At 32.8% G+C, this 14136-nt stretch overlaps 1 long non-coding RNA gene across 1 annotated transcript; it reads left to right on the forward strand.

The window, feature by feature from the left end:
• Positions 1–11742: 11742 nt before the first annotated feature.
• LOC110867122 lies at positions 11743–12627 on the forward strand. Its single transcript, XR_002551464.2, has 3 exons — positions 11743–12097; positions 12186–12286; positions 12371–12627. It is a non-coding gene; the product is annotated as an uncharacterized LOC110867122 (long non-coding RNA).
• The last annotated feature ends 1509 nt before the right edge of the window (positions 12628–14136 follow it).

Here is a 14136-nt window from a genome sequence, read left to right on the forward strand (position 1 = left end):
ACATAGAGAGAAAGAAGACCACAGATGAAGAAATGTTATGTGAAATAATTGAGTGAAATCAATTTATAGGATCCGAATTTTAAATGGGTAATTTGGATAACCCGAAAACCTGCCCAGACAAATATCGGATCCCGCGTGTCTTTGGGTTTTTGGTTTGTGTTTTGTGAAAGTTGTTTTGTTTATAGAGAAATTCCATCATTTCCCTCCTAAAATCAAAGTCCACTAAACAAATGGATGCCACATCATCAAAATGGCTCCACCATTCAAGGACACATAGCCCGTATCATCTCATTTATTAATATAGTGGGCAACCCGCGCGTTGCAGCGGAGTCGACAAAACATTTCTATACAACAAATGCTTGTATACAAACATAATAAAGCCCCTGACAAATGTCAATTCGAGAGCACAGACATTTGTGATGATCATGAATATAAAAACTGATGAGGATCATGTGTTCAAACCTTATCCTTTTGCTTTCACTTGCTCCAATGTTTTTCGTTTGTAAACAAAGAAGTAGAGCCCATCAAAAACTCTATGCAGGCTCTGGAACATAAGAAAAAAGAGTTTCTAATAGTAACAGATCATCTATTAACAAACGAAGTTGATGATGATGTAGTCTTTTTCTAAGAGGATCCAATGACTTTAGGATAATTTGTTGTCCTTGTGATTGTCTATATGATGGAAACTTTAAAAGATCCTTCTTTTCTGATATGAATTAACCTTTCTTTTCTATCTTTTATCATGCTATGCTAAATTTGTATCGTTAAATGTGTGTGCTTACAAAAACACAGTGACTGTTTATGATTCAAAATGGATATGATGGTGCCAATTTTGTACAGTGTTTCTGGTTTAATTTTACAAAAATAAAGGAAAACAAAATGCCAAATGAGATCACATATTTACATCTTGTATACTTGTTTCTAGGTTTCTCAACTGAGGGGCGAAAATTCACGATTACGCGTCTTAGTGACTGACATAAGCCAAAAAACAATGAAGTTGTTGACAATAGAGTGCTGAAAGCTGATGTTGAAACTATGAGAGCAACGGTCAGTAGTGCTTCATTTTTCACTTTTTAATTTGTAACCTCAGACCTACTTATTTTCATTAGTAATTGCTACCCGATACGATCCTTACACTGCAAGAATTGCATGGCAATAGCGGCGATTAGAAGCAAAATGGGCCGGGTGTGGTTCTAAATCCATGGCGGCAAGCTCAAGTTTATTACCGGTAATCTGATTTTTTAAGTAAATTTGATAAACTTTGGGCAGCTTTTGACATGTTTCCAACACCTATATGGCTTTTCTTGAGTTCCCAACCAAAGTGTTAGACAACAAAAATATAGCTTTTTTCTGACCTTTGAGTTCCTAACTAAGTTTTATTTTTAACTGCAACTTTTATTAAACACAAACAGCAAGCCAAGGCTGCACAAACAACAAACTGAGGAAGACAAATAACAGATTACACATTAAAAATCTTCCAATCATTCCACTCTAGAGCAACCCCTTTACACCTATTTTTAATCGATAAGTAGCTTAGAGACTAATTTCCTAATCTTTACCGGATGACTATCGAATATAAAATTGTTTCTCGATCTCCAAATACACCAAGAAGCCACAAAAATGATAGTCTGGACCAGTTTTAATTTGAGTTTATTTTCCAAAAATGGCTTATGGATCTCGAAAATATCTTTGGAATAGAAGGCGAAAATCAGAGGGATTTTGCACCACGTACTGGTCTCTGGCCACACAATGGTTGTCACATAACAGGAAGAAAACATATGATCCACAGATTCAGAAGAAGACTTACAAAGGCTGCAAATATTTGGACCCGTCATCGTTTGTTTTTTAATCAAATTGTCGCAAGTGGGAAGATGATTTAGATAGGCTCTCCATCCGAAAACATTAACCTTCATAGGGACATTTGAACACACTTGAAACCTGGATCAAGTCAGTTTGATAGATACAATAGTATCTTTACAGATGCTACCGGAAAGAGTTGGACCCATCACCCAGCCAAACTCATGAGTCGTTGCTATCTTTTAAACCAATATTCTACAATTTATCCTGCAAACATAACTCATAAGTGACCCAAGTGAACTCAACAGTCCGCAATAAGCTTTCTATGAGAACTTCATATTAATAATACATGTTACGAAAAGACGTACACAGATTTGCGGTCTCGGCAGTAGTGGCAAGACCGTCCTCTCCCCAATCCAATACTTTCACTGTAAGTTTTCAAAACACATAAGTTGAAAGAAACATGAAATAATGATTAAAAAAGTTTTAGATCAGTATATATTCCATGTCAGGGGAAAATTATGCATACATACAGGGTGTTTGGATGTGCTTAAGTTGGAATTATGAACTTTTTAGTGTTAGTTAATAATGATAGTGATTTTTTGAATATCGGAGTCGTAATAATAACTTTGTAAATGCACATCCATGATAGTGATTTATGAAGAGTACTAACAGAACGTCTTCGTCTTTAGTTGTCATGCATCCATGCCTCTTGCAGTCTCGGTAGAATCTGTTACAGTCTCGTTGTATGACTTCTCTACCTAAAAATAAAGTTATGATAAGTAAAACTGTTTTGCTCCGAACCATACTGATACTTTTTCAAATTGATCCGCTTTGACCCCAACCCATTTTGCCAGGCTTAGTCAAACAGCTAGCAATTAAAAAAATACCTCAAAATTGGTTGATAAGGCTTCTTTGTTATCTGTAGTGAAGTCGTTATTACTGCTAGCCTTATCGTCGTACTTGTCTTCTACATCAGGATCTTCGTATGTTTTCTTGAGTGATTTAGCAAGATTTTGTTATCTTGTTTTAAGTAAGATATCTGCATATGCATATATAAAACCATCAACACAAAGCTTAATTATTATATATATTTTTCAATGCTATATCTATTTGCATGATATTTGAAACCTGATTTCGGAGCCGTTCTCTTTCAAGTGTCGTCTTCTTAACCAGATTTTCAATTACGATTCTCACTGAATTGAGCCCTTAAGATTGAACTGTAACATCTTGATTTTACTTATTAATACTTTACAGGTTTCCGTTAATAGTTCACGTGTGCTGTCTGTTTCATAGAACTTTTCAAAGGTCTGAGGACGATCTAGAACACACACACATAGCATTATCTAACAAAATTTGTGACTGAAAAGGATGAATTGAATGCGAATCAAACATGGCCAAGCCCTATAAAAAGGTTATATATAAAAAAGTTAAACCGAAAATAAAGAAACGGGTCGGCAACAAACCGAACCAATAACACGTCACAATCGAGTTAGCCACAAACATTCATTTGTTACCTGTAAATAATACTTCAAACAAAAAACCCAATTCAAATTCAGTTCTAGACACAAAACCCCCTAAATCAATAGTTTTGACAAAATTGGGTCAGTTTGGGTTGTGATTTATCTCCAACAGGTTACCGGGCAAAAGGGTAAACTTGTGTAGCTTGGTTAAAAAAGCGGATCCAATGGTTATTACAGAGTCTAGCAGGTCAAAAGCCACTCAAAGAGTAAAACATTTTCAAATGCTTAAAACCTCCTAAATTGCTAACAAATTTAATGAAATTAATGAATGAATTAAGTAGTGAAACATCAAAACAAGATGAAATGCAACACAGAAATGAAAAGCAAGATTGATTCAGAAAACAAATGAACCAAACCCTAACTAAAAACAGAGATTTATACCGGCGAGTTCCCTGCATCGATTTGCGTTACAACATGAAACCAGAACGGCTTCCCGCGGTCCTTCCGTTGCAAATAATACACTACAAATTGGTGGGTGAAACCAGAATCAGTGTGCGAGTGAGGTCGGTGGCGGCGGTGCTGCTAGTGTGTCTTCAATTCTCTCCCTCTTTGCAGTTCTCTCTCCCATCGCTCTTTACAACATCAGTAAGAGGTGATACAGCCTACATAAAACCACCAACAATCACAATCATCAAAAAGTTGCAACAATATTCCAACTTAACAGCAAAACCCTTGATCCAATGAGTCATACTGCAAATTCGTAACCACAATCCGAATAGAAACATAACAACAAAATCACAAAATAAGTAAACAACATAACAATTCAGAGTTTTAAAAACTGACCTTAGGGTTGTCGAGTGGAACTCCATTGGAGCCCTATGCCAACTCTGCTGCCGTAAAAGAAACCCAAAATAAACAAATCATATGATGAAAAGAAAAATTAGGGTTTGAAACCAGGCGTGGTGACGAAAGACTACTCTGTATGTCGCTGATGTTGTCGTGGTGGTGTCTATGCCACTGTAGACCGGTCGTCGGAACCACCGATTGGATCCCTCATATTTCTCTTTCTGCATCTGTAGCTCCATCTCTCTCTTTTTCTCTAATCTATATATATAGATATTAAAAAGTTCTCTAATCTGTATATATAGATATTAAAGAGTAGAGGGGGCGATGGAAACCGTCGGAAGGGGACGCTTCATTTGCAATTGAAGACCAAAGACTCGGCATGCGATAGGGTTTTCATGGGAAAAGAGGGAGGCCAATGTTAGGGAAGAGGGGCAGAAATGGAAGAAAAATGACAAAAATTAGTATTTTAACAGACTTTTCGTATGCCATCTTAAAATTATGCTAGAGATTTACCATTTTGCCCATATAAGATGCTTTATATAGTTATATAGATTTTCGTATGCCATCTTAAAATTATGCTAGAGATTTACCATTTTGCCCATATAAGATGCTTTATATAGTTATATAGATTAATATGCATAAAGTTTAGATATGAGGGCTCATATTTTTCTAAAATACATAAGTTGCAATAATTGATATTTTTTTTTAACGGCCAATAATTGATACTTATTGAATAAGAGTAATCATACTTAGAAAAATCACAGATATTTTATAGTGCAATCAATGTTAAAACTTTACTACAATGAAATTATTGAAATGATACGAAATTTACAAAACATGTATTTACATCTTTTAGGTTGTTGTGAGTTATATCTTCTAACTAAAACAAAGAGTTAAATGACATTTTAGTTCCTGTGGTTTTGGATCATTTTGACAGTTTAGTCCAAAGTTTTCATTTTTCGTCTGTAGGTCTAAAAAGGTTTCAACGTCGCCATTTTATTCCACTTGGTTAACTTCATCCATTTTTTGTGTTAACAAGAAGGGCAATTCGATCTTTTTATATGCCCGAATTGTCATTCTAGTTAACAAAATTACATATAAAATGACCAAATTGCCCTTCTCGTTAACAGAAAAAATGGATGAAGTTAACCCAGTGAACTAAAATGGCAACAGTGAAACATTTTTGGACCCACAGGTGAAAAATGAAACCTTTGAACTAAACTAGCAAAATGGTTCAAACCACAGGGACTAAAATGACATTTAACTCTAAAACAAATATTTACATGGTTTATAAACAAAAACAAGATAGTTACTTAAGTTAAATAAATCACAAATGATACCAAACTTACAAAACACACACACACACATATGTTGGCCGGCAACGATCTCAATTTAAAAAATAACCAGTGATGGTCCCACATATTCGCATGTTGTAAACCATTAGACCTTTACTAATAGAAAAGGAAAAGGGGAACGGAAATAAAATTAAGGTTATGCTAGTAAATGTCAATTGGTTTACAATATGTGAAAAGGTGGGACCATCACTAGTTATTTTTTAAGTTAGGACGGTTACTATCTAACGGCTAATAGTTGGGATTAATAAAATTCATTATTGGTAAATGTTAACTGCGACTTTCATCAAACAAGAACTAGTAAGAAGCTAGAAAATAATATCCAACAGAATTACAAATTAAAATCGCTCCAATCTTTCCACGAAAGACTGTTAACCGGGGATATTTTTTAATCTAAAGGTTGGCTAAAAATTTTATGTCTTCCACCACTTTAGCCACATTTGCCTTTTTACCTTCAAAAAATGGTATTTTTCTTTCCTTCCAAATACATCAATTAGCTTAGCTGTAAGCAGAATCCCAAGAATCGCCTTCTTTTTAGGTTCCATTTGTAGAGATGGATATGATTGGGTGTTCCGTTGGTGGCACAATGATACTCCGATGGTCTGTCAGTGATCCAAATCGTCCCTATGGTCTAAACCAATGTGACCAGTAATAAATGTTGGACGGGCAAACCGGACCCCTCACCGGTCCGATTCACATAAGTTGGTCCATTGCAGGTAGACCGATCGTCAGAATTTGAGGGCCCCGTGAAACTAGAAAAAATGAATTCTTATTCCCCTAGATTATAATTATAAATTATAAATATAGAAAAACTAACACAACAAGAATTGTGATACCAATAAACAAAAAAAAAGATTAGAAGATTTTGTAATTTAACGAGAAAACGTTATCCGCGCGTTGCGGCGGGACCGTATGCGTTACAGACGTTGTGTCGGTGACATTAACATTAACATGGTTAAGTATATTAAAAACCGCATCGAAATAAAGATAAAAAACAGCATTATGTTGCGAAATGGGCTGATATTGAAAAGATAAAATCGTTAAAAATGTTAGTAAAAAAAAAAGAATTTCAACAAACAGATATAAAAAGTGATTTTAGAAATTGTATTGTAATAAAAAGAAAACTTAAAATAAAACATTTTGACCTCTGGAGGATTTGATCCCTCGCAAATGGCTTCAATAGACTGCCAACCAATTACCGAGTTAAGTAAGAGGTTATTCCTAACTTAATTTTGCAAAGAAATGCATTTGAGTAAGATATGCCGTTGATGTAAGCTGTTAGCAATCGACGTTCCTGTTCCACTTGATTAAGCAATTACTCGAGGCATCACATTTTCATACATTCCCTACGTATTCATATCGATCAAATGTAATTCAACCACAATACATTAGATTTTCATTGTAAATAATGTTTCACAATTCCAAGATTATTTAATTCCTTAGCCCACCATTTAACTTCGACCCAATGAATCCAGGATTCTCAGATGGCAAATCCAAAAGCTCTTTACTATTCATCTCCACAAAACACAATTGAGCAAAACTACTTCTCTAGCAACCAAAAACATCACAACACTATTTTTTATTTTCTGTGTTTCATATAAATCAGACTAAAACAAACTTTTTAAGGTCCTAGAATACTCTTTAATATCCCCTTGAATATGTTCCGAGTTCCTTGTCACCGCTAACAAAACAGTTTGATAATCAAAAGATCTTACAAAACAATTTGAAAAATTTATGTTCAATTTTGAATGGGTGCCAAAACAAAAACATAGACTTAGTAAATTTGCACTTTTTTTTTTAAATTTCGAACAACGATCATCTTGTATTCAATTATCAGTGGATATATAAGGGATTAGCATTTTAACCGTCAATTGGCGTGTGATGATTCGTTGTTCGTACTTTGAATATCGGAATCTTCACCGGAATCGGTAATCTTCGCGTTGGTTCTTAAAATGGTCATGGGATATATTTAATTAATCATTTATAATCAGTTGATGACGATCGAGAATGAATCGACAATTAATTTTATCTTTGTTGATTTTGGTTCCAGATTTGTGTTTGAAATTGAATTGCAAAATAGGGGAGTATATTGGAGTTTTGGGGGAGTATATTGGGGTTTGTTATTGGTTTTAATTTCATTGTTAACTGCTTCATTTTTTTTTAATGGAACACTGCTTCATTGTAGATCTAAATTGTGGCCTTTATTTTGTGTTGATATTAAATTTTCCAACCGATGCTTTCTATAAAGAATGGTATAAAGAAAGTAACAGATGCAATATTCTAATAGACATAACTTTTAAATAAAAGAGGTAACCCAAGTTGTTGTTTTTTTTTTAGTTATACTAAATAAAAGAGTATATGTGTTAAACGAAGGGGTATATGTTTTTTATATTATTTAAAATTAGTTTAGAGAGTTGTGACTTTTTGAAGAGTGTGATATATTTAAAAGTTGTGACCTGTTTTAAAAAATGTGATACATTTAAAAGTAGTTTGAAGGGTTGTGACTTTTTGTAAGGGTGTGATATATTTGAAAGTTGTGACTTTTTGTAAGGGATATGATATATTTCAAAGTGGTTTGAAAGGTTGTGTGCCTTTTTGAAGGGGTATGATATATTTAAAGTTGTGACTCTTTTATAAGGGGTGTGATACATTTATAAGTGGTTTGAAGGGTTGTGCCTTTTTGAAGGGGTGTAATATATTTAAAAGTTGTGACTTTTTTGTAAGGGGTGCGATACATTTAAAAGTGGTTTGAAGGGTTGTGTCTTTTTGAAGGGGTGTGATTCAAACCATGGTGTCATACATTTATAAGTGGTTTGAAGGGTTGTGCCTTTTTGAAGAGGTGTAATATATTTAAAAGTTGTGACTTTTTTGTAAGGGGTGCGATACATTTAAAAGTGGCTTGAAGGATTATGTCTTTTTGAAGGGGTGTGATTCAAACCATGGTGTCTTAAGTTGCTTTTTGTAGGATTATATAATATAATTGGGTTTAAAGTTTTAAGTCTTTTAATTGGGCTACATAGGGTTAGTTGGGTTAAATGTAAAATGGGCTTAAATGGACCAAAACAAATTAGGTTAATGGGTTTAAAACACAAACTGGGTTGTAAATATTATTGGGGTTTAAAATTTATAGGCTTTTGTTTTAAAAATATATTATACAAAAAAATTAATAATAATTTGGGTCCCGGGAAAGTGGGCCATGGGCACTTCCCCTAGTAAGGCCCGGACCTCGCTACAGGTAAACCAATTTTTTTTATTTTTTTATTTAAAGATCAAACCGACAAACCGATTGTTAGGTTAAATTGGATCTTGCAGAGGTTGGGTTGACATAAATTAAAATATGGCCCGTGTTCTTATTGAGCAATCCAACCCATAAACCAACCAACCCATTAATCAACCAACACACCAACCCGACATGAAGTATCTTGATTACAATGACAAAAGTTCTTATAATTTAGTTGACTCTAATGATAAAAACTACATGTTTTTATATTTTATATTTTTCTATCTTAGTTCAGTTTAATTATAGTATATTCATTGTATTTGAATTACTAAACTATTTATTATATTTTTGGGTTAATTATAGTATATTCATTGTATCTGAATTATTAAATTATTTAATATATTTTTTTGGTTCTTGATAGTGTTTTAATCAGCAGATCAATCGCATCAATAAAGCTTTTCGTTGTGGCCTGTAAGGTGACGACCCATGCCACCTCACCTTGACATGCACCAAAACAAGACGGGCGTTATAACACGTTATCCAGTTAAAACTATTAACGATCTAACCCTTTCAAAACATTAGCTTAGTGAACGTGGTTATGATTGGTTAAAATTCAATAATGGTTTGTGACAATCGGTAAAAGGAAAATTGAAAAAGTCAGTGATTAATTAAAGCATAAAAATAGTGTTATTAAGTGTAAATCTTCCTATACTAATAAACAAAAATCTTTTTGTACACGTGTCACTCTCTGGTGCCTCCTCCCTTTTAATAATAGTATTACATATTAATTTTTATACACAAAATATAATATAATATTAATTAATATAGTTAGAGATAAACTATAAATTCAAATTTAATTAATAATTATCTATAACAAATATAAATGTATCAAATAATATAATAAGTATAACATTATTTAATATAGTTCGAGATCAAACGTATAATTTCAAATTTAATTAATAGTAAATTACGTTTTGAGTCCCTATGTTTTAGTGGTTTTAACCACTTGAATCCAAAATCAAAAAGTTTAACGTCTAGAGTCTCTAACCGCTCATTCACACCCCTGTAAAAAAAAATCAAAAAACCTTTTGTAAGGCCAAGTTCTCTAAGTTCTCACAACTTGTCGAGAATTTTATTTTACCCTAACCATATATATTTGTTAAGATAAAATATATTATTTGGATATAAACAATAATTACTAATAAAGTATCAAATCACATGTACAAGTACTTATAATATATAACTTAGAATACTAAAATTACAAGCGGATTATCTAAATAAAGTACCAAATTATCTTTAAAGCGAACACTAAATGGTTTTTGAAAGACATATTTTTTTTTGCTATTAAGTATATAACATTACATTTACTTAAGCCGTGTAATACACGTGTTCAATATTTTCTTCCAATTTTAAATTTATGTTACTATCAATATGTTTTCATCTTAAAAATGGTCTAACTTCCTAATAACATTGAGTTTTAAATATTAAACTTAATTTCAATCATATTACGCAACTAAAGACATTATCATCATGCTAAATAAAGACATTATATAATATTATAAAAAATTTAATTTGAATATTTAAATGTCAACTACTAATTAAAAAAGTTGTTGTAGATGCTAAAATTTATAGTTTAAAAAACTTTAGTCCTACTTTTTTAAACGTATACTTTATTTTTAGTATTATTTTTTTAATATGTAGTATTTTCTATATAATGATGATATTCGTATCTTGTCTCATGATCCATATATCTAAAAATAGTATTTATATCAAAGTATTTATTATATCATTAATATACATAGTAGAATTTAATTACAATTCATTTACCATAACCTCATAACTTATAATTATTTTTAAAAATACTTACAATTTTATGATCATTATTTTTTATTTTTTAGTGTTACTTCTTTTTAAGACATAATAAAATGGATTGTAGTATCTCAAAAGAGAAGTGAAAACTTAAAAAATTATTTTGAATAGCGAAAATATAATTATTCTTTTGTTTTACTATTTTATCTAAATAAGTCATGTCATTAACAAGGATTATATACAAGTTTATAATTTATATTTTTTCGTCATTTAACCCGTGTAATACACGGGGTTGTAAGCTAGTAATAATAATAATAATATTCACATCCCCTTTCTCCCGTCATCCCCTCCTAATCACGTCATTATTGAGGTATCATTCCCTTTCTATGCTACAATCATTTGTTTCTGTAAATCTGTTATTGTTGATTTATGAATCTCAAATAATAAAAGATGTTGATAATAATTCCGAATTCCTATGTCGTGAATTTTAATCTCTTGCTTGTGTAAATTTTACCCTAATTTACTAATACTTTTGTTGTCAAATGTTTAAATCTCTTTCCAGAAATTACACTGAAAAGGATACCGCTTCATGAATTTTGATCCAGAAAATATATAAAAAAGATATTTGTTTATGAGTTAATTACACAGTTAGTTCCTGTGGTTTGCACATAATAACATACTTAGGTAATAATAGTTTAAAATCACACTTTAGGGTATTAATTTTTCTTTTTGTAACGTTTGAAGGTATTAACGTTGTTTGTAGGTTTAAAATCACATTCTATTAGTATCTAAGTATGTTATTTTGTGCAAACCATAGGGACTAACTACGTTAATACCCTAGAAGGTGATTTTAAACTATTAGTACCTAAGTATGTTATTTTGTGCAAACCACAAGGACTAACTATATAATTAACTCTTTGTTTTATTTATAAAACCTACACTTGTGTAGATCATGTGTAGGTAATAGTGTCGGTATATTTCCTAAACACAATATACACATGTGTAGGTAAACTTTAAAAAATGAATAGATGTACCTATGAACATATTAGTTTATGGTTTTTTATGTACATAAGTTAGACATGACATTTGTATGTAAGAGGTAAAAGTTTTTTAATAAATGAATCATTGATAGAAAAAATTAAAAGCTTTACATTTGTTATTTTTGTTCTCGCAATAATTTAGTCTTTTGTAATGAACCTCTCTTCATTAGTCCTTAATATATATTTGATTCGAGCACAAATGGTGCCAATGTAGCGTTAGGAAATTACCTAGCAATTATAGTTGCTTACTTCTTCGGCTTCAATAGCAGTCGTTGTCCCCTTCACCTTTCCATCATGAACCGGATACACTGCATTTGGGTCGGATTTATCCTTTTAAGGGGGTGTTATAGTATTGATCATAAACATAAATTTTATCATCCTGTTTATAAAGATTTACACACCTATGCGCGTTAAATTAGGCTAAGCACAGCTGATTTGGCTTCTGGATGACCTTTATTATTTTATCAGTTTAAAGTGTAGATATAGAGAATTATAGACAACAAGGTGGAATCCAGCAATTGCTAGTTGCTGAACAAGAAGCTCGACAGATAGTCAGTGCTGCAAGAACCGGTAAACTATTTTTGTATTTCCATCATCCACAAAAAGTAAGCTTGTGCGTAATCCCATACGATTAATGGTGTCGGTTTTTTGGATTCAGCAAAACTGAACAGAATGAAGCAAGCAAAAGATGAAGCCGAAGAAGAAGTAGCTAAATATCGAGCCCATATGGAAAAAGAATACCAGAAGACAGTCTCAGAGGTAAAAGAAATATCCTATGAATCTTCTTGATTAGTTTATGTTAAGATGTTTACCATATTATTTGTTACGTTTATTACGAAGCAGTCAACTGGATTTTCTGGAGTGAATGTAAAACGGCTTGATGAAGAGATGGTTAAAAAGATTGATCACTTGAAGAAACAAGCTGCAAAAGTTTCGCCAGAGGTAGTCAAGTTGCTTATGACTCAAGTCACCACTGTCTAGGTTTAATTAATTCATCATTGCCCATAAATTCCTTGAAAAGGGATTGTTATTTTTGAGTTTTGATTAGTTACTTCAAATTATTCTTGGGTTAAATAAATTTGCTGGCATTTTCTGCCATCATTTTTGGGATATGATCATTTTGAAGCTACAATCTCAAAATTGTTTTTGTTTCTGAACTCGAAATCTCATATGCGTGTTAGTACACAAAGGCACATATCAAACCATCATTAGGGGAGTGGGGGTGGTCACTAGTGATAGAATTATATCACTCACAAGCACCAATCAAGTTCCGCCATGTCAGCAATCATTTTTCCATCACTCACAACTTTTTTTAGTGGGGGTGGTCATCACTCATCACCACACCCAACAATTTCCCCCCAACCAACAATTACACTCACAAAAAAAAACCATAAGCGTTGAAAAAATCACGAAAATCTGATTTCGTTAAACTATCACGCGTGGACGTTTGGAGCGGGGTGGGAAATAACGCGTTATTTATGCTTTCCGTGATAGTTTAACGAACCGCCCCGGGCGGCCTTATATTTATGTTTCACATCTTGTTATTCATAAATGTTTCCTATTTTCGTCACACAGACTGTTGTGACGAAAGTCTTGTACAGTAAAGCCGAATTATGTTGAAAATGCATGATTAGGATACTAGGATTATATCCAATCTCTACATCTCAATAATGCATCTAGGTGACATTTTCAGCACCATGGCTACATTGCTTTAGAACTCTGTATATATATTCTGTATCTCGAATGAATACAAACAAAAAAAATATAAATAGGCGACCACGACCCCAAGGCGTTAGGAAAGTGGTCCAAGACTAAACTATGTATGTTAAACCGGGTCGCTAGCTCTTGCCATTACTATCAGCGATCCAACGAGCCTTCTATTAAGCTAAAGAACTATCTAGATTAAGCTTGTGTTTATTCTACCGCATAAAAACAACCACATTTACCCTAGATGATCTAGGGACGAGAACTAAGTCACATTCCATAATAAGAGCATTGTATGTAGGGGTAGCAAAATCAACCCATACATTCAACTTTAGGTTAGGATGGGTATTATTTTTTGTAGTAGATGAGTTAAGTTGGGTTAACAAGAATTGTTAAATGGGTCAAGATGGGTAACTTTAAAAAATAACAAAATAACATGTGGGTCAGGATGGGTTTTCTGGGTAAACTAAACCTAAAAGTCTAAAACTGCTCATTCTTCTTTTTCTCTTCTCCTACGCCCAAATCACCCAGATCACTACCATCCTACAACCTCCATTCCACCGAACGACATTTTCAAAATCTCACGTGCGTTATACGCTGAAATCACTGAACGATTTTTCTTCGAGTCATGTAACCACATATATTTTTCGTTCTAAAAATTGCAACTAAGATCCAAAGTCGGATCCAATTTCATATGACTGAACATAAAAAATTCGGGTCGGTTCGACAGTTCGGATCGGGTAAGGTTCATCACATAATAAAAGTGAGAGTGAATTACAAGTCTTGTCCTTTTTCTTTATACCAAATTTCAGGCGGTGTCCTTTGCCTTTAAAATTGACGAGTTTTGTACTTAATGTTTGAAAATCTTACGCATTATCTTCTTTGTGCCTAACCCAGTTAGTTTT

Source organism: Helianthus annuus, chromosome 7, assembly GCF_002127325.2.
Source record: "Helianthus annuus cultivar XRQ/B chromosome 7, HanXRQr2.0-SUNRISE, whole genome shotgun sequence".
Lineage (NCBI taxonomy): Eukaryota > Viridiplantae > Streptophyta > Magnoliopsida > Asterales > Asteraceae > Helianthus > Helianthus annuus.